We start from the raw sequence: 24255 nt of genomic DNA on the forward strand, positions 1-24255 counted from the left end.
CTGTATAAGACAATGAACTAATCATTAAGCCATTTTGAGACATCTTCAAGGTATTCTCATGGTGTTATTGCAAAAGAGCTCTCTTCTCAGATCTCCTGGATGGTGGTGGCATTAACAGTGGTGCTACTTCTAGAGCTGAGCTCTCTCTTGAATTCCTCTACCAAGGGCTCCTAAGTCCTTCATGCAAAACCAATTTTTCATTCCTCCTGCAACACAGTCTGGTCACCTCTTAATTAAAGAGAGTGCTTTAGTTACAAAAAAGATTTTCTAGTACTGGCAATTTCCATCCTTGATTAAATAGCAAACCCGTACTTTAAAGAAGTAAAACCCTGTCCTTTTTGATAGTTGCTTGTACTGATTTAGAGAGTGTGTGTAGCACTGGAAAGTAGACTCTCCTTCAACTGAATCATTAAAAACTGTAAAAGCATCTTAAGAAATTATTACTAGATCATTACCAGTAAAAACTAGGCAGTGTGCAATTGAATTTGGGATTACTGATCCTCAGCTTCTGTTTTACATGAAGAATATCAGTGCACCATTTTCTTCTAGTAAACAACATGGACCATTAATTTTGCCACAGGGAGTATATTTCAAGTAGAGAGTTGAACTAAAAACCAATAAATTTATTTGTTACGGTAGTGTTAAGTATAATAGTGTTTATACATTGGCTTTATTTCAAGATAACAGTGGCATGCATCAAAAGTTTTATTACTATCACTTACATGTTTCCATTCTTAAAATTCCTTGTTCAGCCTGAGCAAGTTTTGAAACCTATTTGAAAATATTATTTTCTGGGAAGTAATTTCTTAAGGTTCTGAAATTCCATCAAAAGGCTAATAAAAATAATGCATGATTGAAAATCAGTTCACAATCTTTTTCAAAAAACCTAGGATTTTTAGCAGAAAATGTCACCTGCTGATGCAAAACCCTACTTTAGTTCTAAAATAGCATTTTTTGAACTTGCTAGAAAATAGTAGGTGCAAATTCCTGCTGCAAACCAACAAAACAAAATGTGGTCTCATGGAAGTATCATAAAAAAGATAACTTATATCAGTAATCTTACCTTTGAGTGCTTAATATGAAGAATTTTATTTCATAAGACTCAATTAATTTTAACTACCTTTTGCCATACAAAAAACCCCTTACAAGATAGCACAAAATATACAGCTACAACACTGCATGTTCAAGGAATTAATTCATGTTTTAGTAAAAATTAGGCAGTGAGATGAAAATTTTATATTTGACATTACATCTAATTCTATGTTATCTAGTACTTCATCACAAATGAGTTTCAGTTGAAAAGTCATTTGTTAAAAAAGGATATGATAAAGCCTCTTGATCTCAAATATGTCAGTAATAGATAGTAGAAAGGCTAAAAACAACTTATACATTCCTACTTCTCACACCATGTTGAAAGTCAGAAACACAATAAATAAATTTGTAAGTGTAGAGCAAGCTTTTGTCTAAGGGTTACTGTCACCACTCGTTTTATTTGTAGAGATCAGAGCTTCTTATCATGTGCTTAACAAAGGACCTCAGACACATAGCTCAGGTTTCTGCATAGGTATACTTGGCATTTCTTACCTAGCCAGAGGGCAGTGCTAACAAGCCATAATTTCTCACCTGCTATTGTTACTTCTTTGTATTTTTAACATTTGCAAGGAAACACCTGCTTAACAAAGTGTGCCGTTATTATAGTTTCGTTTTTCAAAATTGTTTTTTAACTATCCAGTCATTAAAAGTAAATTCTTCACCATCCACCAAGTCACTCATTAGTAATAAGGAATTTGTATTTGTCAGCTTAGAAAAAAATATATAATTTGCATTTGAATTTTTGTGTGCAGTTTAATGATTTGTAACAGTAAAAGGAGAGAGACTTCCAATTCTCTGAAGATCTTGGTTTAAATGCCTACCCTGCCAGTCACTGATTGCTATGCATGAATATGTATACTTTACTCTTGTGTTTCAATCATCCAGTTCACAATGAACATGATTCTTCTTTCCTCCTAAACTTTCCCTTCTTAATTAGAGTCTTTTCACACTGCGACTATTCTGACCACACACATCTGAAATTTCACAAACTGATTTTCACCCATGTAGACATATTTACAGTACAACTTAAAGCCTAGTGGAGCGGGAAGAAGGGAAGGGAAGGGAAGGGAAGGACAAAATAAACCCTACCAAAACAAAACAAAACAAAGAAAAGCTTTCCCATGTGTAAATTATTCTGATAACCTGAACCACAGTCAAATAATGAGATGCAAATGTTGCCAATTAGATTGCAGGGACATGATGTGAGTGTTATATACTGAACAAGAAGGCAGCTTCACATATCCTTGATATAAGAAAAAAGTAACAACAAATAAAAACCTGGAAAGTTTGAAGTGGACCAATGATTACGCTTTATACATGCCTCTGTATAAAACATCCAGGTGTCAGCACACTACTGCATTCAAGCACTTGCGTAAATCAAGAAGGGGATTCAGGGAGGGAGAGGGAAGACTGAAACACTTTCAGAGAAGTAGGAATATAAATAGGATTATTTCATTTCTTTGCTGTTCCAGGTAAATAAATTGTGTAATACTGATTCCCTCTTTTTTTGGCTGAGCAATTAGTCCCAAGAGAGTAGGAATTCCAGTAAAACAACCAAAAATTATCTGCAATATTTTACAATTACATTTCACAAATCTCATATATAAAGTAAAGCTTTTGACAGTTTTTCAGGGGGAACCTTCTCTCTCTTTCCAACTACCTGACAGGATGTTGTGGCCTGGTTGGGTGTTGGCCTCTTTTCCCGAGTTCCAAGAAATGGGACAAGAGGAAACAGTCTTAAATTGTGCCAGGGGAGGTTTAGATAAGATATTAACACAAAATTTCTTCATGGAAAATGTTGTTCACAACGGGAACAGGCTGTCCCCAGAAGTGGTTTGGTCACCATTCCTGGAGGTATTTTAAAGGTACACAGAAGTGGCACTTAGGGACACAGGACTTAGTTCTGGGTTAACGGTTGAAGTTGATGCTCTTAGAGATGTTTTCCAAAAAAAACCCAAAAAAATACCAAAAACCCAACAAAACAATTTCATAAACAAAATAGCTTTCTGAAAAATATGACTTCTCAATGCTTTGCAACAGTGTGCAAAACTGGCAACAGAAAGATCCACACTAGTTCTCTAGGGCATCCTTCAGAACTGCTGATGTGAGGGCTACAAAGACCACGAGATACAGAAGCACTTTTCCTGTCACAGTTCATTGTCTACAGCACAAGCTACTAGTAAGGCCATCCAGGAAACAGCCTCCTTCCTAAATGGAAAGTCACTTTTAAGTGCCTTAGTCTCTTAGTTTGCAGACCAGGAATAAAGGGAAAACCTAAGAATATTTTAAAAATTCTTTCAGGGAGAAATATGGATCCCTTTCACTGACACTATTAAGTCTGTATTTCAGTCCCTATACTCTCCCTATGCTCACATTCTAGAAAGGACTATTTCTTGCAGTACAAAATTACAAATACTTTTCGGCAATCTTCAAAATCATCATGAAAATACCGGAAATGCTGTTTCTAAAACCAAGCCAGTACACCTGCCTTTCAAGCATGGTGTGTGCAAGTATGTTGTCATTTCTGCACGGAAAAATATCTCTCAGAGGCCACCTAAAAAGCCTCCAGATCCTTGCTATAAATCACAGTACAAGAAACCTACCTATAAAAGCTCACAATTATATCTCAATATTTATGACACGTTTTGTTTAAATGCAAAGAAGTTGCACATCTATTGGGAGAAAAGAAGCTGAAATTTGAAGCAATAAAATGGTTATGTTGTCTTTTTCATATAATTATATATTTACCAAGATGTTTACTCATATTTTATTTTAAAAAAAATATTCAGGAGATTTATCTTTACTGGAATATCTTTGCATTCTGAAAGAAAACCAAGTGCTCTTCCTTCAGAGCAATGAAGGAATAATGAGGAGTCAATGAAAGGAGTGAAATTAATTCTGTTACAACCAGATGATAATTAGTTTTTGTTTACTTAATATAGTACTTAAGCTGGAGAATAAGTTAATTAGACTGGTTTACAAATAGCGGCATGTGCCACACACTGCCTGGAATATAAATGTTACTCTTGCAAATAAGGATGTATGACTGGCAAGATAAAATCAAGAATTGGTGGTAGTGTTCTCCAAGAAATAAAATGCAGGGAATGTAAGTCTAATGCCTTCCCAGCTAATCAAAACCCCAGCAACTCCACTTTCTAACTAATTAAAATAAATACTGGGATAAAATCATTAACATAAAAATTAATATTTGCAATCCATTTTTTGGACTTAGCTGCATGTAAGTTAGATTTACAGGGAAGATATTTTTGAGAACTAAGAGAGAGTCTGGAATCCAGTGTCCTATCATTCATGTACTTTAATATATGAGCACAGATCCTCAGTAATTATGATGATTGCTCATGAATATCTTCATTTCAGGACTAAAAATACTGTGATGTACCCCAAGTCTCCTAGAAAGTAAACATCCTTTTGAAAGACTCATTTCACAGTAAGGAGGTATTAAACACAGTATTTTGTTCATTATTCATGCAGTAGTTAGTAGGTTGAAGTAGACAAACTGAATCAAGTTTTGTACAAGTAGGGGAAGACAAGAGGACATAAGACAATCTCAGCTTCTGTGAATTTTACAAACCAAAGGAATTGCGAGAAAGTCAGCAGAAATATTTGCACATAAGGCATGACTCAGTATCTTTCAGTGACAGAATTGGAGGCTTTATTACATAAAGGCAACAGATTACGTAACCGGTTAAATATGAGCTCTTAGATCCTTACAAAGCGTAACATTTGCTTCCTATTGCAAATATATCAAACCTATAATGGTCTACAGATCTTATGAAGATTTGTGTGTTTCTGATATACAGCTCCAGGGTACAGTCCAAAGCAGTACTGAATTAAAAGAGCAAATGCAGCAATCTTTGTGTCAACTGAAAAGAGGCTTTAACCTTAGTCTGGTCAACACAATCAGATTTCTTGAAAAGCAGGAGACAAATTAGATCATCTGAATTATATAGCTTTTGACAAATACCGTCTTCTGCTTTAGAAACTCCCTTTTGTTCTGCACGTTCCAGCTGAATTAATCAAATCAATAGGATGGACAATATCACTGGCAGAGAACTGTTTCAGTACAAGAAAGATGTCGGCCTGGTGTTTAAAACCACAAAAATCCCCAAAATGTGTCACAGAAACATTTAATAGTGCGTGAACAAAAGAGTTGGGTGAACCAAAAGAATGACTACCATGTATGAATGTTCATCCTAACTTCAGGATCAAGGAGAAAATAAAACCATTACTGGGAAAAAGCAAACAAAAAGCTAAACAAAAACCCAAAACCTTACCTTCTTCTGTGGGGATCATCCAAGGGTAATTTTTCTTCTGTGATAGCAAGGGATAGCCTTTCTAATGCCTGAATCCCAAGATGAAAAGCATGAGCAAGACTGAAGTATTCGGACTGCTACCTTGTTACAGGCAAGGAGTACAGGAGATCCAGAGCACAGGAACAGCCAGAGAAGGTTACAAGCAGATACAGAGGGAGAGAAAAAAAAGGTGCAGGATTCTATACCCTTGACACAAACGTGAGAGGAAGGTAATTGAAAGCTTTTCTATTATTTAAGGCTAAAGGAGTGACATACCTATTCTTCATTTACCATGAAATTACAGGGTTTAAAGACATGCTGCATTATCATTTAAGTCTATTTCCTTACATCAATTTTTTTATCTACATAATTTCTGTGACCTGCTTATCTACTTCTCCTCCACAGTTAAAAACTACATCCAGTCAATTCATTTCAGTGCTTACCTACTTATGCATTTTGAAAAAAAAATTAAAATATCTAACCTTATTATCTCATATAATTTCATCAATTAATTATATTTATCTTCTCATGGACATGGAAAAGAATTATTCCAGTTTTCTTTGCAACAGTGGTTTACATATTTAAGAGTATCATCTTAAACAGAGTAACATTAATTGAATAATATTTTTGTTGTAAGCCATGTTTAGTTGACCTATTCTCACCCTTATTATCCCCTCTGAGCTTTCTCCAATTGTGCAAAGCTCAGAACTGGACAGAAACCAAGGTCCTCCCAGTATTCTGTAGAGCAGGATTATTTCAAAAGGCCTTACAGAATATAGATTCACTTTTACCAGAATATAGTATTTACTTTTTTTCCCAGAACAGCAGGATATCCCTGGGCTATGGCTCAGCTAGAGGTCCATTACTGAGCTTTTTTAGAATAGCTGTGACCTGAACATTTATTTGACTTCCTATACTCATGCAATTTTTAAATTCCTGCTTTAATGTGTTTCCTTATAAGTTTTGCATCTTATTTTTTCCCCAGTATCTTCAATTTCAACATTTTTAATTATCAAGTGTGTAGTCTTTCTCAGTTCAGTGATATCACATTTTATTCTGCATCCAGTCACCCCGACCACTAGCAAAGCTTTGATGAAATAAAAGCATCAGAGAATTGTAATTTGCAACAGTTCTCAAACCTTAATGTTTAAAATCAGGTCTGGATAAGATCAATAACACCTATAAGTTATCAAAATATCTTTTTTTCCTCCTTTGGTAATATTAAGATCTTAGGCATTATTAATTTCATCTTTCAGCTGCTAACATCTGGTATTTGGGTTTTTGTGGGGATTTTTGGAGTTTTGATTGGTTGGTTTGGGGATATTTTGTGGGTTTTTTTGCTAAGAGAGTGTGTCCATGATCTTATTACAATATACTCTTCAGTGGCTCCAGTCTCAGCAGTGCAAGCATTCAGTTTTCATTTTGCCATTTCACCTCTCTGCAAATTAACACAATTCTCTAAAGAAAAATATTCTATGAACTACTTGTCCAAGGACAAACATGTATCCTTGGGGAATAATTAGGTAGCCAGAAATTAAAAAACTCCCAATAATTTTTTTTAAAATAATAGTGATTAAGAGTTCAATAATTGAGGAACACCAGCACTAAAATTAGAGCTTTCCCTTCAGATTCAAATCTCAAGGTACTGTCTTTACTTCATTTGATCATTATAGAGCCATGACTTATTAAGGTAAGTGGGATACGTACATGCTAACCTATTTGTGATATAACTAAAGATCATCCTTTTCCAAAGTTAATGGCAAAGATAGTGGGCCAAAAACCATGCAGAAATTCTGTATCTTAAATATAGTCAGTGCTTAATAAGGATATAACATATAGTTGTATCAAAGTAATGCTTCTAAGTAATGTGTCACTTTAGTGGGACCAAGAATTGTCCAAAATAAAGCTGAACAAATCAAAAGACATAAGGTTAGAAAAGTAGATTCTAAAGTAAAACTTGTTCTTTTTAAATTTGGAAAAAAATATTATTTTTCCCTGTAATCATGAGTAAGATTTCTAGATTTATCTGTTTTGCCCTATTGAGCTGTAAAATACATTATTATGTACTCCTTGAAATTATCAAAGTATTTGGAGATTTTGACATTTCATATAAATATGTACCCATCTCAGAAAGGATTTGTCTTGTTTCCTCTTTTTGGCAATATGAGCACAAATACAATAAATTACCTCTCTCACATTAAATAGATGCATTTCAGTTGAAAGAAATTTGAGTTAGTAGTCCTTTTTCAGAACCTAAGCTACTCTAGCTTGGGTAGTTTTGCAAACTATACGTTATCATATAGGCATGCACACAGGTAGCTTTAACTGAGATTTTTGTCACCTCAGAATGGTTTCCTTGTATGCCTGAGCTCATCTAAAGGGTTACATACAAGCAGTAATAGTAGTGAAACATACAAATAAACATTTCTCACTTATTAGGGGGTATTAATAATCTTAAGTTTATCTAAGACAATAATATTAAGATAATTGTATTATTATAACACTAATTATATTACTGATAATACTATTCATATAGATAGTATATATAGATCATATAGAGATATCCTATTAATTTTAATAATACTATAATAATTCAGATTATAGCTACAAGTAATCTATCAAGTGTAATTTATCTGAGAGCCAACATGAAGATCTTAACACTGTTGCATCTAATAGTTAAGATCTTAACTAGAAAATACCTTGACATTGCTTAACTGTGTGTTGAATGAGCATCAGGTGAGCGTCACAAGTATAACAAACTATTGAGTGTCACCTGTGCTATCAGCATTCAGGCATGCCATGTAAGTCACCATACTGGACCTTCATCTGACTAAATTTCCACATATCTTTTATCTTTCATATGACATGTGAGAGATATTCAGTTGTTTACTGCCAGTACACAGACTGGATAAAAGTGAATGTTAGATACCAGCATTTTGACCATATTACAAGTTCAAGATGCTGTCAGAAGATAGAATTACAGTCAATACAAGAATGTTTTTAACAATGCTGTTCCTAGGAGATAGTAGCTGATACACAAAGCTGACCATCTTCCTTATTTAATCTTGTTGCTTTGCATAAGACAGTCTGTCTTTTGGAAGGACTGTAGTTGAGGTTTTTGTTTGCAGCCACAGTCTGTTGTTAATCTATTTTGGTAACCACATATCACTTTCCCCACTAACGAAATAGTATTTACCTTTCCTCCCTTTCAAAGTCAGTTAATGCTAGCCTTTACAGTGAAGCTTTTATTTTTTCCTCTTTTAACTATTTCATTCACTTTGCCTAAAATTGCTTCAAACAAGTTTAATAAACAGTCACATAAACTGGCTATGCATCAAATTAAATCGATGAGCACTGTGCAGGAATGTTTTCGTCTTCTATCTTTCCCTTCTATAATACAATGCTTTTTCTTTCTTATTTGGTAAACAAAATTCCATTTTCTCTCTCTGTACTAAACAGAGCATGACAGCTCTGGAAATAGTTGAACTTGCCAGCTAGAAAGGTAAATTACTCAATTCAAAAGTTAAGATTTTCCTCCCACAAAGTAAGAACAGAAATATTTCCTTCACTATTTAATAAACATTGTTTCCCTCTCCTCCTTGTTCCCTCTCTGAGACTATAACAAGCTTTTCTTAGATTAAAAAATCCAAAGCAATGACTTGTTTCTTCTCTACTTGAGAAACATTTCTGGTTTGTGTACTGGAGTTGCTTTTCTCACTATAATGCTAAGTATTTCATAAATTTACCTTCATCTCAGGACAAAACAGATTTATTGAACTATGAATATAAAGTAGACAAAAATCTAAGTTCTTATATTTAATAAAGTATGTAGTAACTTACAGGAACAATCAGGAGGCTTAAAGCTACTTAAATGAAGATACTAAGGGAAGTTTTGGTCACTCTAACCAAAGTGATGGGCTAGAACTCATTTTTGAAAGCTTCTATTGCAATTGAAATATTTTAAAGTTGCACTATTCCTGTCACAAGACATTTTATCATGCTTGTCTTAGAAAGAACAATCCATTGTCAAACACTTCAATTTCCCCATCTGAGCTGGTAATGAGAGCACTGTTCAAGCATTACATTACCAAGGGACAGAAATCTGCCATACTAATGTGTTTGCAATAGTAAAGAAATATATTCTGTAGTAAATATTTCCTCAAAAGTTTTCTATGAACCTATAACTTCACTGCAAGAACAAGATATATTCAAAAAGCTGCACTGCACAGTCAGTTATCAATTGAATGGCTCAAGTATTGTTTTATGACTAGATAGCAATAAAAATTTAATTTCAGAGACTAAATCTTATGATTGGATATCAATAACAATTTAATTTCAGAAACTAAATGTCAAGCTTTAGTATCTTAAATCTACAGCAACAAAACAAGGGAAGTGCATTATATAGACCATGTTCCTTTCCCTCAGTAGTTGGAGTAAGAGGTACAACAAGAGGTATAAATAGCATCATCTCATAAGAAGTGTATCTGAAAATTTTCAAAATGCATTCCAAATGCAATAAACATCCTGCAAAATTTTTTTCAGATGCTGCTTGTGTTCACAATGGCTGGAGTGGCTATGTCACTGTGTTACAACAGATGTCTAGTTACCTGATAAAGAGACATTTCAAGTGGATTTGAGAAGGCAGTCCCTGCAAGACACCTAGGAAAGATTTTTCTAGAGTTCAAGGTCGCAAAAACTAAGAATTTTTGTAAGACTCATGGATTTCCACACGAGTCAAGTACAATGAGATCTCAGGCTGGACCAGCTACATAAAGTACATAAAGTCAAAGAGCCCATGATAAGCAGCAACTCAAGGAAAAAGGTTTAGGAAAATGCTGACTGCTATCATACTGATCCTCTCCAGATTATTCTCAAGTTATTTAGCCACATTCATTCAACTGCTCCTCCTGTGTGTAGAGCTTCCCTACAGATGTATGGTAAGGCCAAAAGTATGACAGAAACACAGCTTCCCTATAATTTCTGACTTATTTTGTAAAGTCCTTGTTATAAAGAATAATGACCCAAACTGGAACAAAAACCAAAATTTGCTAAATATAGAGAGATCACCCACTAAGAAACACAAAGTGTAGCAGCCTGTCTCTCTGTTCCTATTCTTATAACTAATTTTTTTCCTTCTTTGCTTTGTAACACAAGAAACATTCTCTGATTTTTTTTTTTTTTTTTTTTTTTTTTTTTTTTTTTTTTTTTTTTTTTTTTGGGGCCCCATATTATGTAACACAAGAAACATTCTCTGATTTTTTTTTTTTTTTTTTTTTTTTTTTTTTTTTTTTTTGTTTGGTGCACCATAACTAGTGAATAATAGTTTTTATACCAGATTTGCAGATTTCTTCTTCAAGATTTCAGGTTTTCCTCAGTTCTTAGGTTTAAGTCAAAATAACATTCCCCACTCACTGGCCCCTATTACCATAAAGACAAAAAGCTACCAAAGGAAGATTGGTGAGCATCAGGCAAATTCAGTTAGAAACAGTACATTCCTTCAAAAATAACAGTTAAAATACGTGAAACACACAAATATCAAATCCAGATTCAAATTCAGCCATGATATGGATGGGAGTAGGGGAGGAATTTCTATAATGGACAAGCAACTTGGTTGTCTTTGGTTGCCCAGAACAGCCACATCACATCAGGAGAAGTAGGCATCATTGAGGTGTTTTAGTAAATTACAGAATTTCATATTTTATTGCCTTCAATTTTGTCTCTTCACCTTTTGTTGTGGGAAATTCACATCCACATTCAGTTTAAAGAGATAAAACCCACTTCACAAAGTAAAGCACCAGTGCAGTTTCTCAAGATCTATAAAGTTTATAAATGTATAATATGAATTTTACTCGGCTAATACTGCTTTCTCCAGTTAGTTAACTATTTCACAACTTTACAAACTTGATTCCAGGAGACAGTCAAATGCATCTTTGTTGATGATCTTAAAACCAGTATATGATTGCCTTTGATTCTCAAAGCCTTCAGTACTGGTCTCAAGTGGTAGCTAGCATATTTTATTTTCCTCTTAATTTTTTATTTTCCTGTTAATTTGTTCAAATATTATTGCACCACCTTATCAGACTGATACCACAACATTATTTGGCATTGAATTTTGCACTTTGACGTATATCAACTTAACTGGATAAGAATGGGAAAGACAAACAAAACTAATCAGAAACAAAATTAGTTTACTTCCAAGCATAATTCAGTGAAAGCAATGGGAATAGGTCTGAGTCATTATTTAAACTGCAGAATAGCAGGAAGACAGATTGCACATTTAGTGGACTGATAAGAGAGCAGCGGCCAAGAAGGCCAACAGCCTCCAGGCCTGTATCAGAAATAGTGTGGCCAACAGGATGAAGGCAGTGATCATCACCCTGTACTAGTGAGGCTGCAAGTTGAATTCTGTGTCCAGTTTTGGGTCCCTTAATTCAGGAAGAACATTGAGGTGCTGGGGCATGCCCAGAGAAGGGCAGCAAAGCTGGTGAAGGGCTTGGGGCAGCTGAGGGAGCTGGAGTTGTTTAGCCTGGAGAAAAGGAGGCTCAGGGAGATTTTTTCACTCTCTATAGCTGCCTGAAATTAAGATACAGCCGGGTGGGGGTTGCTCTCTTCTCCCAGGCAACCATTGACAGGACAAGAGGGCCTGGTCTTCAGCTGCACCAGGGAAGGTTCAGGTTGGGCATTAGGAAGAAATTCTTCAGAGAAATGGTGACTGGACATTGGAATGGACTTCCCAGGGAGGTGGTAGTCACCATCCTTGGAAGCGTTTAAGGAAAGATTAGATGTGGCACTTAATGCATTGATTCAGTTGACGAGGTGCTTGGTCAGAGGTTGGATTTGATCTCAGAGGTCTTTTCCAATCTAACTGATTCTGTCGTAGAACAGAACATAGTCCTGCATGTGCATACTTAATGTGAATTTTGTCCTAAGGAAGATTGTCACCCACTTTAAGGGGTGACACATAAAATAACTCCCTGGTAGACATTACAAGAGAGATTAATCTGGCTAAGGACAATTCTGTGCTAGGTAATGATGTCAGTACTGTAGAGAATTCAGTTCCTGCTGGCCTTGCAATTTAACATGTAAAACCACTTGTACACAGGAGTTTTTTGTTTCACAATGGTGGTCTGAATAGAAAATGCACTAACATATGTAATAAATCTTACAACTTCCAGATTACAGTATATTTAGATTTTTTAAATTTTTGTTTAAAAATAAAAAGAAATGAAGGCTGCTAAGCCTGCAGACCATCTCCTGTACCCACATCTAAGGAGAGAGCAACCAGCCATTCTAGCAAGGTCTGCTGCATCACAAAGCCTATTCCTGGCTTTGTAGCCCCCTCCTCCTGCTGTTGAGTTTACAATTAAGCATATGGGCTGGTAAGTGTAGTAAGAATTAGTAAAGACTTCTCAAAGACAGACTTTCCGCATTCTCTCCGGCCTCTAGTAGCAAACAGTTCACTTTTTCTCCACCTTTCCCCTCCACCTACTACCTTACAAGCATGCAGTAATGCCAGTAGGAATTTTAAACCCACTGGGTTACATGGAATACAGGAAAGCAAATTGCTTTTTCTCAAAGTTAGTCCTAATACTGCAAAAAGATGTTACAGGTAAGCATAGAACACAGCAACTCTGTTGCAAGGAAAAAATAATGTACCTAGATTAATTTATCATGGGAGAAGTCTTCAAAAAATAAAACTGAAATAAAGAATGACTGAATCAATTTTGTGAATTTTTTACATACTATGAATAACTTTAATTCTTTAAGACACACAACTCTAGCAGTACTTCAACTGCAGAGCAAGTTTTTACTGCCACATTTTGGATGGCATTGCTTATCATGCTTGTAGCAATTGCAGTTACAATGCAATATTGTAATATGAGGGAAAGCCAAGATGTTTCAACTTAAGAGATATTCTTCTGTCACACTTTCTTTTCACTTCACTTCTTTACCCCTTAGACATACTTGTTTGTGTCTTCACTGCAAGGATGATTTCCTCCAAACTAATTTCCTTCTGCAGGGGGAAAAACTGACAAGACTGTCACGCAAAAAAATCTTACTGTTACAAGCTTCAAAGATGAGATGCATTTTTCCTCTTGTAAGAGCTGTTTAACCAGCAAGATATATTCACCATTTCCCTGCTGCTCCCAGAGAAACAGCACAGGATGTGTGCTCTGAACAGAACCAGAAACTGTTTCAGGTGTAGTAGCACAACACATGATAAATCTCAAGACTTAAACTGGGATCAAGTATAATATTAAATGTCAGTCAAACTGTATCCTACATGAAAGTGCCTCCAACTCCCCATCCGTTCCCCAGCCACTCCATATCCCATGAAGAACAAATGTCTGAAGGAGAGTCAAAGCATTTTAACAGGTTTGATGTATATCAAATAGTATTCTGTGCTCTCTTTTTTTCCTTAGCAAAACCCAAAATTGTAATCAAAGAAATAGGCACTTCTAAGTTTTATCTTATTGAAATAATACCCTAAATATGCTTCTTTGCTCAAAAAATGAAGTATGAATTGCTTCTCAGTTTTTTCAAGTTGATGATAAAATAGTCAATATAATTTATATGACCTGTTCCACATGGGGTTGTCAGATAATGCATGTCTAGGCAAAAACACCATCACACACTCTTATACTAGAGAATAAGTCTGAGTGAACCTAAAGCTAGTAACTTGTCCTTGTTTGAGCATTAATTGTCTTCACCATAGCTAGTACAGGGCTGTGTCTTGGGTTAGTGCTGGAAACAGTGTTGGTAAGACAGGAATGGTTTTTTATTGCTGAGCAGTGTCAAGCCTTTACTTCTTTTAGTACTGCCCTAAAGGGGGCAAGGGGGCTGGGGATGTAGGAGTTGGAAGGGAACTCAACTGGGACACGCGACACCAACTGACCAAGGAGATATTCCATATGATAGGACATCATGCTTAGTTTATAAAGATCGGAGGAGAAGAGGGAAACGGGCAGGGAGATGTTTGTTGTGAGGACCTTTGTCTTCACAAGTCACCACTGCTACATGTGAAAGAGCCCTGCTGTCCTGGAGGTGTCTGAGTACCTGCCTGCTCATGGAAGTGATGAATTAATTCCTTGGTTTGCTTTGCTTATGGGCATGTTGCTATTGCCTTCCTTATTAAACTGACTTTATCTCAAACCATGAGTTTTCATTTGCTCTTCCTATTCTCTACCCATCCCAGTGGGTGAGAACCTGCACGGTGCTTGGTTGCTGTCTGGGGTTAGCCACGACACCACTACAAATCAAAGACAGCTTGGCCTATCAAATATATCTTTCAGTTACCTCACATTCTCCAACAGAAAGAATTCACATTATAAATCAAGACATTACCCTTCATTCTTCTGACAGATGATTATTTCATTTGAAGATAATTTATTCTGTTGGGGTTTCAGTCTATTTATCCTCATCTACTGACTGCTGGAAGAAGAACTAGAGTTACCTGAAAAAAACCAGTATGCTATTAAGTCACAAATGAACAGAATCTTAAAGACAGTTCTCATTGAGCCAACCTCCACTGTTACAAGTATGATTTTAAACTTTATACCTAATACACCCAGAAAGGAAAAAATATGAAAATGGAGTATTTTAATGAATTACTTTGCACAAAATGTGTCAGCTTATCAGGACAGATATGCAAGATAAGGTATTAATAAAAGTTAACAAATTTCCTACTGTGACATAAAGAGAATTATTAAAGTGATCTCACAATCAGTGATGTTTAATGCCATAACTCCTTAAATCACTATGTTCTGCTCTGGTAAAATGAAGGCTTCACATGAAGCGTGGAATATCTTACTGCCAAGTCTGACTAGGAAACTGCCAACATGTTTTAAACAGGATATACAGTAATAAACTGCAGTACTACTCGCCAATATGTAATGACTTCAGTACTGCATGCATTATAAAGTTTTAAAACAACAATGCTGAAAGATACAATTTCCTTTGCCATCTCTTTCCTGCTTGTTGAACTGTGAGCATCCCAATGACAGCCCAATTCTGCTAAAGAAAAACCCACCCCTGTAAAATAACTGGATATTTTTCACCTATAGTTGTATTTGAGCTATTTTAAATGCAAAAACCCTGAAGCAATTTCTCTGGACTGTTTCTATACTTCTCCACAGGATGCTGATGCAACACTACAACCCCTTTGAGGGGATAGGTTAGAAGTTGTTATTCCAGACCCTTGCTGGGAATATCTTCTTGAATACTCCTTCCAGGTAGTCATTGATATAGTTTTCATGTAGTATTATGCTGTGAATCCTAGGTGTCAAGTAGATCTGCTTGTTTCCTAAGAATGCCTTCCCTTCCTTCACCTTTCTATCTGTCTCTGGAGAGGAGGTCAGCTGTGGTTAAGCATGCATTTGGAATACAGAAGACAAGCATCCTGAGGTCAAACCATCCAGTTTTAAGATTAAAAACATCTTGACAGCAACCAGGGAAGTGCTGATACATAACAAGTGCATACATAAGTCTGTAATAGAAAGATCTTGCTTCAGATATATGGATTGATCTCTTCATGCAAAATAACTTCAAGTGTCTGAGGGTTTTTTTTTTTTTTTGTTTGCTTTCTTTAAAAAAAAGAGCTTTGCTGTTGTGCAGCAGCCTGTTTCAGGCAGACTGCACATTTTTCAAAGCAATGCCAAAGTGCAGTTTCACAAACCAGTTAGTATTGCTTTTGTAAATACAGGCTCCCAGCTTTCTACTGAAGCTCACTGATGATCTAATTTTTTCAGATCTCCTTACTTGTGCAAAGGAGGTTCCTAGTACTACCGCTTATACGATTGCTTTTGGTCGACAAAAACAACTCCAGCTTTGTTTATTTTACACAGCTAACCTGCAGTCAGACCAAGGAGTGCTGGTGCTGACACTGGAAATGTGATTGACTGCATCTTGTAACAGCATATTTAAATAATTCATAAAACTATACCTAAATCTTTCCTTTCTCTCTTGGCTTTCTCTCAGATTTTTTTTTTCCCCAAGTGGTTCTTTATCACTTCAGAAATCCTTTGTTAAAAAACTGTATTGGCTGACACTCATTACTCATTGCTTCTGCCCTCCCTCAAAATATTCTGCCTCTCATAGTTGATGATCCACTGAAGAGCTAACTGAAAGTCATACATTGGTCAGCCCATATTGCATTTAGACCATTCTTGTTTATCAGCTCTTCGCAGAAATTTTGTGACTCTGAAGTATATAAAATATACAGAAAAACTCAAAACAATAATCTCAGGTTTTCCCCTTAAAAAGAGAAAACAATGTCTGTATAATATGGAGAGAAGGAACGACAAGCTTCTGCAGCACAAACGGATGAAGACAAAGTCCCACAGCAAGGTTAACATTTTCTATTTTGTAACAAATTCCATAAGATAGCAGTGTATCAGTTATAGCAGTTGACTCTTTGCTATAAAATTCTTCCTACAATTGCACCAATTAGGTGCTCCAGAAACACTGATGAATATTTAAGGGCTGAACATGAACACATGCTATATAAGCACTTGAAATTTGTACAGCAGGGGGGAAAGATACTTGATCACTATTTTACAGATGTATGCTGCCATATACTGGTAGCTGAAAGCCAGTTCTCATTTCAGTTTCTGCTCCCACTGAGGATGTTCAAAATACCTACAGCCTTAACAAAAGTGGGAGAAGACTTAAGTAGGAAGATGATACGTGCAATATATTCATCATTGGTTAATCCTGAGTCTAAAGGTACTTTTCTCCAGCGCTTAGCACTCTGATATTTGAAATAGTCTAACATAATGAAACAGAACATTAACAGAAAACAAATAAAAGACAAATGAAAACAAAGAAAACATGCCATTTTACAAAGTCAAGAGTTGATTAGCTACAGGAGTGAACTGAACTGTTCAAGGCTGTGTCAATTATTTTGTCTACAGCTTAAACTCGTTACATGTTTCCTTATTAAGGCAGTTTGTGTATGCCTCCATAAGTGCCAATTCTGAAGTTAACTGACACATTGAAACGTACGAAACCCAAACGCTTTTTAGCTTATTATGTTGCATAGACATCTACATTCATTAGAAGTACTAGGAAGTGTTCCACAGCATTGGAATTCAATTATCTGTCCTTTTAATTGTCACAGCAGTCCTGTCTGGCATGGATTTTGGCCTGGATTAAACAGTGCTCTCCCAAACTATTCTTGGGCACAATTCAGGAATTGCCAATGTTCAGAAATTACTCCCAAATGCCAATTTAGAAACAGCAATTATATTTTTAAAGAGTAGGATTCTAGTGTTCTGGCATTAAGGCTAGCTGACACAGTACAATTGTACTCATTACATACCCATAGACTTATTTAATTTACCAATATAGTCATAAGCAAAAAAATCCCCAAAAAATATTTTTCAAAGCAAAAATGCCACAAAAAAATTCAGATGTCAACATAAGTTTGGCATTGAAATCCTTTATATAGCCTAAGATTCAGATATTTTCTAAAGGTATATATAAAAATTTAAGCAAGGAAAGAGAGGCCAGAAATGCAAATCTGCTGTACTATATGAAGAAAATCTCATTTTTAGATTTATTCTTATTTTCATCTTCAGCACAGGGGAAGAAAACCCTGACCTACAAGTGCTAGCAAGAGTCATATTTCATTCTAGCAAAATTTCACCTAGCAAAAAGGTACCCCTTTATAGCTCTATATGATACCTATTGATTCATACTAAAGAATGACAGCACAGTCATTTTAGGACAGCTGATAGAGCAGACTAAGAGAAATCCACTTTCCTGAACAATATGTTTTAACTGCTTAAGAACAGCCTAATACAAAGAGCTGTTTGGAGGAGTGGAGATACCTACCTAAACATAGACCCTAAAGCATCTTCAAATATTGACTATTTCCTAATGCTGAGATTTCCAGAAGAACAGAGGGTTTAAATAATATATGCCAACCAGTCTATACATATAGATATAGTGTTCTATACTAATCAGTCTCTTCCCTTTTTGGAGTAATTTGAAGCTGTGTTAGTCCCCTTATGGGAGCCACCTGAAAGCAGAAAAAGGAAACGGTTCCTTATTGGATTCAGTGATTTTTAATGCACCATTTAAATAATATTTACACCGTTATATATATCACCTTCCAATTGAAGCAGTGTAGTGTATTAACCTAGGTGCTAGAAGCAGTCTTTTAAAGTAGCATTCCTTTCTCCCTGCAGACTGAGAAGTAAAACCAATAAAATGTTGTGATGACAAACCAGTCATGACAAGAATTAATTTTTATCTTTTTAGGCATCTACCTCCAGCCTCTAAATTTGACTAATAACAATAGCTTAATGCATGCTGTCTTCCTCCAGCAGAAATGTTTTGCTCCATAGTTTCAGGTGAATATTTAGTAAGAAGAACTTACTAAAGAGCTTAAGGAGTAAAAATCACTGTAATGGGATGGAAAAAATCTAGTAGAACAAGATGCATAGGAAAATACCGTGCATTTAATATATTTTAACAGAGGCCAATTACAGGTATGTGTGCTACTACTTTTTAAAAATTGTGAAAGAAAAAATCCTCAGTCTCCCTATCTGAAAATAAAGTGCTAATGAAGATATCAATGGATGATCAGTCAAATTAGTATGCAGTATTATTAATCAATACTGTAGGGGTACTTCCAGAGGTCTGTTGCAAGATGCCTCATATAAGTCTGTACATATTTGCCACAGCTCCCAAGAAATTCTAAAAGGTTAATGAGGATATTTTTTCCCTGAAATGTGTAGTATTTTATAAAATTATATCCTGTGCTTTACATATTAAATGTTTAGTCATGTAACACCCTACAGATCATGGAGGCTGTCTTTCTCATATCCCTTTCATATTTCTTCTCAAGAGCATCCTTGAAGTCATGACTCTACCTCATCAGTAGGTCTTCCAGCTCTTGTTTCAATTGGAGAACATTAACCTATAATTAAATTTTCTGTGCTTCATTTTCCTGTTCATATTTTCTTCTGATACTCTCCCAATAAGTCATTATTTCCCTGAAGACATAAATGGCAAACTTGGATAAACCCTATGTCTAAATACTTTTAACTCCTTTGTTTTCATTTGCCCAACTAACCTTAATGACTAGAAATGTTGATCATTCTTTTATACTCTAAAAACTACTATAACTAGTTTATTGCCTTTTAAATTGCTGTAAACTAGCAAAAAAACAAGAGCATGTCTGTGTTAAAGGAACAAGCAATCAATGAAAAGAAAATCACACATTTAAAATAAACCTGAGAAAAGTTGTACAAATGCAAGGTCAAAAAGCCCATGAAGAGAAGGCAATTGACATGATAAGAGGGACCATCTCACCTTGCAGAATTTGCCTCTTAAATGCCTCAAATCCTGGCCTGTAGCTTCACCCTCTGTCTTAGGCAGACTGGCCATTACACACCCAAAAACTCACCTCCTGCTGGCTTCAGCAAAATACCCTGACACCACCACAAATGGGCAAATGAGTCATTAGTCTTTAATAGTCCAGTCTCGTATGCACAAAATAGTACAAATTCAAGACTACAAAACACACAAAAAATAACTAGAGAGGGGGAAAGATTAATTTTATATCAGTGGCAGTCACTTGCCTCATGAACATGCCACAACAACAATATCAGGTACAGAGCACAAGACCAGCAGTCTGGGATTAACAACATGACAGAAAAGAAAGAAAAGCAGGGCTACAGAGGCCCTGGAAAACTCTACCTCAGCAGCTTTAGTGTACCTTAGTAAAGAGCGTCAACGCTACTAATTCCAAGGCACCTGCAGTGCCAGACATCATATTTATTTTTACACAAGGGATTTTCCCCCCAAATAAAGAGCGTGCTATCATAGCTGTGTAAGAATAGTCAGGGTTTTGCATTAATCCTAGCTGGAAACCTCTGTCAATATTGAGAAAATTTTAGTTTCCATAGGATAACACATATACTTCAAATGCCTCTTGATAGCGTATGGGTTATACGTTTATAGAGAAAAAACATTATAGTGCTTCCCTTTGCTACTGTTTTTGATGTGTTGCTATGACTGCCTTGAAAGAGATGTGTTTTCATCCCTGCTTCAAGACCCATGTTAAACAGATAAAAAAACTCCCAAGAAGAACCCTAATGCAGTATGTTAAAGGGGAAAAAAGGTGCTGACCCAAATCAAATTAAAGCAGTGATGAAGAGGAAATCACTAAAGCTGTATTTTCTGAAAGGTTCAGTATTAGTACCAGGATACTTTTTCAGAACAGTCCAGCAGTAAGGAAAAAAAAATCTCAAATTTGTAGTTTGCTACACAGACTGCAAAGTAGCATAGCCAGTAATTTCATAACACTTTTCACAAACCAGTATTTACTGAAATAAGTAAACAGGAACAGAAGACTTAAAGGAACAACTACATATAAAGATGATCTTTAAAAAAAAAAATTAAATTTCTTTCACAAAAATTAACTCTCTGCATTTCTAGCAATTATACCAAAAAAATAAAAGGCTTCTAAAAACTTTTGCAAAAGCTCTAGAGGGTATTCACTATACTGTATTTAAGCTCAACTCTCAAGAATTGAAAAAACTACTTGAGAAACTCAGACATTAAGCTCATTCACTGCTACCTTCAATGTATTAGTTAGGCCAAATCTAAAGGATCTCCAATGATCTTGAACAAGCAGTTATGACTAAGACAGGAATTCAAATTTATTTATAGGTTAATTAATCCTAATACTGTTGTTCAAGTTTCAGTAGCATAAAAGTAGCAAACTAACAAAAAAATTTCAAGCTTTCCCTTTAGTTTGTAGATCTCTACTGCATAAGCCAATCTTCCCGAGAGCTGCTTGTGCTCTGCACAGATCTAACACAATGGGGAAAAAAACAAACTAAAGCACAACAAAACCACATACCTCATAAAAAAAAAAAGCATTATGCAGTTACATGAACAATTTCAGAAAATAAGCCATCTATTTACCTAGCAAGAGAGATTACAACCTAGATAGTCCAGACCATGTTCCAGACTTAACAGTAAAAATTTTGGTGTTGCTAAAAACACCATAAAACTGCATTACAAAAAATTCTGGAAGGCATTCAGTCTAGTTGTGTTTATGACAGAGTATCCATGCTTGCTTTCAGCTGAATTTCCAATCAAACCTTTAAGTGTCTGGCCTTCATGCTTATTGTTGTTTGTATCTATAAAGCAAGAATATTACAATTCAATCAGCAAAATCCTCTCTGCTGAAGATATTGGCCACTTAATAGTCAAAAGATGTCAAGACATTAGTGACTCCCTGCATACCCCAGGAAACAATAAGACACGTAAGAAGACTTGTTAAGCTCCTGTAAGTGCTAAATTAATATGTAAAAGCTGATTAACAAACAGAAAGAAAACTTTAGACAGCTAATACTAATGAATATGCTAAGCAGTTCATTTAAAGAACACACAAAAGAGTACATACAAAATATTTTCCATCACAGTCCTGTAAAACAGTAATTTTTTTTTTTTTTTTTTTAGTGATTATGTTGAAGTCACAGGTTGTGTTAGGTAATAATTGTGTCCTGTCATTCTATAACAGTTTCTAGGCAGGGTTTTATAGCAAAGGAGAACTCTTCCCTTTTAAAGGTCACATAAGGGAAATGCTGAGGCAGGAAGAATCCCTGCACTGTTTCAATTATTTCCCACCTTGCACTCTAAACAACTACAAATACATCTTCATGCCTTTTCTGCTTCAAGGGAAAAAGTGCAAAGCATAAATATATTGAGTGTCAGAAGAAAGCGAACAGCACCACTTCTTTAAAAAAAATAGAATGGAAAATAACTACTATCACAGGCAACACAAATCAAAGCTAGAAATAAGATGTTTCAACAAAGGTATTGGAAATGGATGGAGATTAAGTGTACAGTTATTACAATTTACCCACACAGTAAGCAAGAATCCATTGAAAGTACAAATACAACAGACATTACATACTTGAAGCACTACCCTTTTTCAGTTTTCTTCTGTAAGCACAGGGCAGACATGATTACACCAATGTCAGATGGAATTTAGGTTTTCTGCTATGTTACCTGAGTATAAAGGGGTTTCTAGGCAACAGTTATACTTAGGGCAATTAATATTCCACAGCTGAAGGGGTCCACAGCAATACGGGAAGACCACATATCTCATACATCTCCAGAAAAATTCTGAGTAAAAAAAAAGGGAAGAGTATGCACCTCATGTTACACTATATAACTGAGGTGCAACTTCAAACAGGTTTACTAAAGGAAATGGCTACAGCTGTATATAAGCAATCTTCCTAGCTCCTTAGACCCCTAGTTTATCTCCTTTACCAAGGAGATTAATCTCCTCAGCACACAAAGGAGTCTAAACGCAGATTTTTTTCTGTTATACATACAAGCAAGGCCTAGGGAGATACTGAAAAGAATCTAAAAGTTAAATTCCTTGTAGATATCTACACATAATTAAACAAAAAAAAAAAAACCCAAAAAACAAAAACACACCAAAAAAAACCAACCAAAACAAACCCCCTGGCTCTTAGGAAAAAAAAATCCATAGAGCAGTCAGTGATAATATGTGATGACTATGTATACTTTCCTCACAAATTCTAGCATATACTTCATAGAATTTAATATAGAGAGCATCAATTATCTAAAAACACTGCATACAGAAAAAGTGACAAAAAATAGTTTGCCACATCTACTTTTTCTTCTTTAAAATTTTAAGGAATTTGGTTGTATAGATCAGCAAACATTTATTGTACATCTAGTATTTCAGTCTCATAATTTATAGTAATACTAAACAGTGCCAGAAACAACACCAAACAAGTATTCATAACCGTCATAAAGATAAATTTCAATCAAAAGGGCTTCAACTTTTCAACGTGGCAAACACACATATTAGAAAGAATCTTCTCTTTTACACAATCATTTCTGGAAAAAAATTAGGTTTTGCAGTAAGCTGAAGTTAGTAGTTCTTAAAAGGAAATCAGACATCCATTGTTATGTCTTTCAGGAGATCAAGGACATCCATAGGATACAAGCTCAACCTTGTGCAAAAGCCTGGTTTCCTCCTCTACCTCCCTAGATCTTATAGATAAGATCTTTGATACCTTTGAATATAAAATAACCTTCTTTTCCAGCAAAAGGCTTAACTTACGCATCTCCCTAAAGCAAGTAATTTTTTAAATTTTTTTTTTGGTTAATCAAGAAACATCCTTTTTCACCAGAAGAACTGTTTGGACCACATAATTGCATTCAGTTATTAACCTACCAGACTACAGACAGATTTTAAGACCTTTAAAGACAAGTAATATTATGAGCACCCTTTTTCGGCTAATGAAAAAAAACCCCAACAAACAGACTACCACAAATATGCATCATCCTTCACTGCTTTCTACAACCGAACCAAATTTTAAACTGAAAACAGCAATATAGGTTGCCTCACTGAGACAGGCCATAAATGTCACCTGATAAAAAATCAAGAAACCCTAACAATGTCACCACACAAACACTTGCAAAAGCAAACAAAAAAATCCCAGTTTACCAGATGAAGGCTCTTCATAAATAGAAATATTTCATTCTCCTATTCCTGTCCTGGGAGAGGATCTTATGGAGTGCCCTGATTTCCCTAAGTATATCTGATCAGGCACAGCTGTGCACCAATACCTTTCCCTGCACTGCTGTGAAAGATGAGGCAACAATTGGCGCCCTGACAGCTGATATTTGTCAGCTCCTGAAAGCTGCAATAGAAATGGGATTTGGGAGGTTAGAGGAAGAGTTTCCTACTAAAATGCACTTAATAGTCTGGTGTTTAAAGTGTTACTTTATTCCAAAATATGTTATTCCTTTGGTTATGTGTAGGAATAGATTACCTTAATGGAAAGAA

This window comes from Pyrgilauda ruficollis, unplaced genomic scaffold (genome assembly GCF_017590135.1).
Source record: "Pyrgilauda ruficollis isolate IOZ18807 unplaced genomic scaffold, ASM1759013v1 scaffold37, whole genome shotgun sequence".
NCBI lineage: Eukaryota > Metazoa > Chordata > Aves > Passeriformes > Passeridae > Pyrgilauda > Pyrgilauda ruficollis.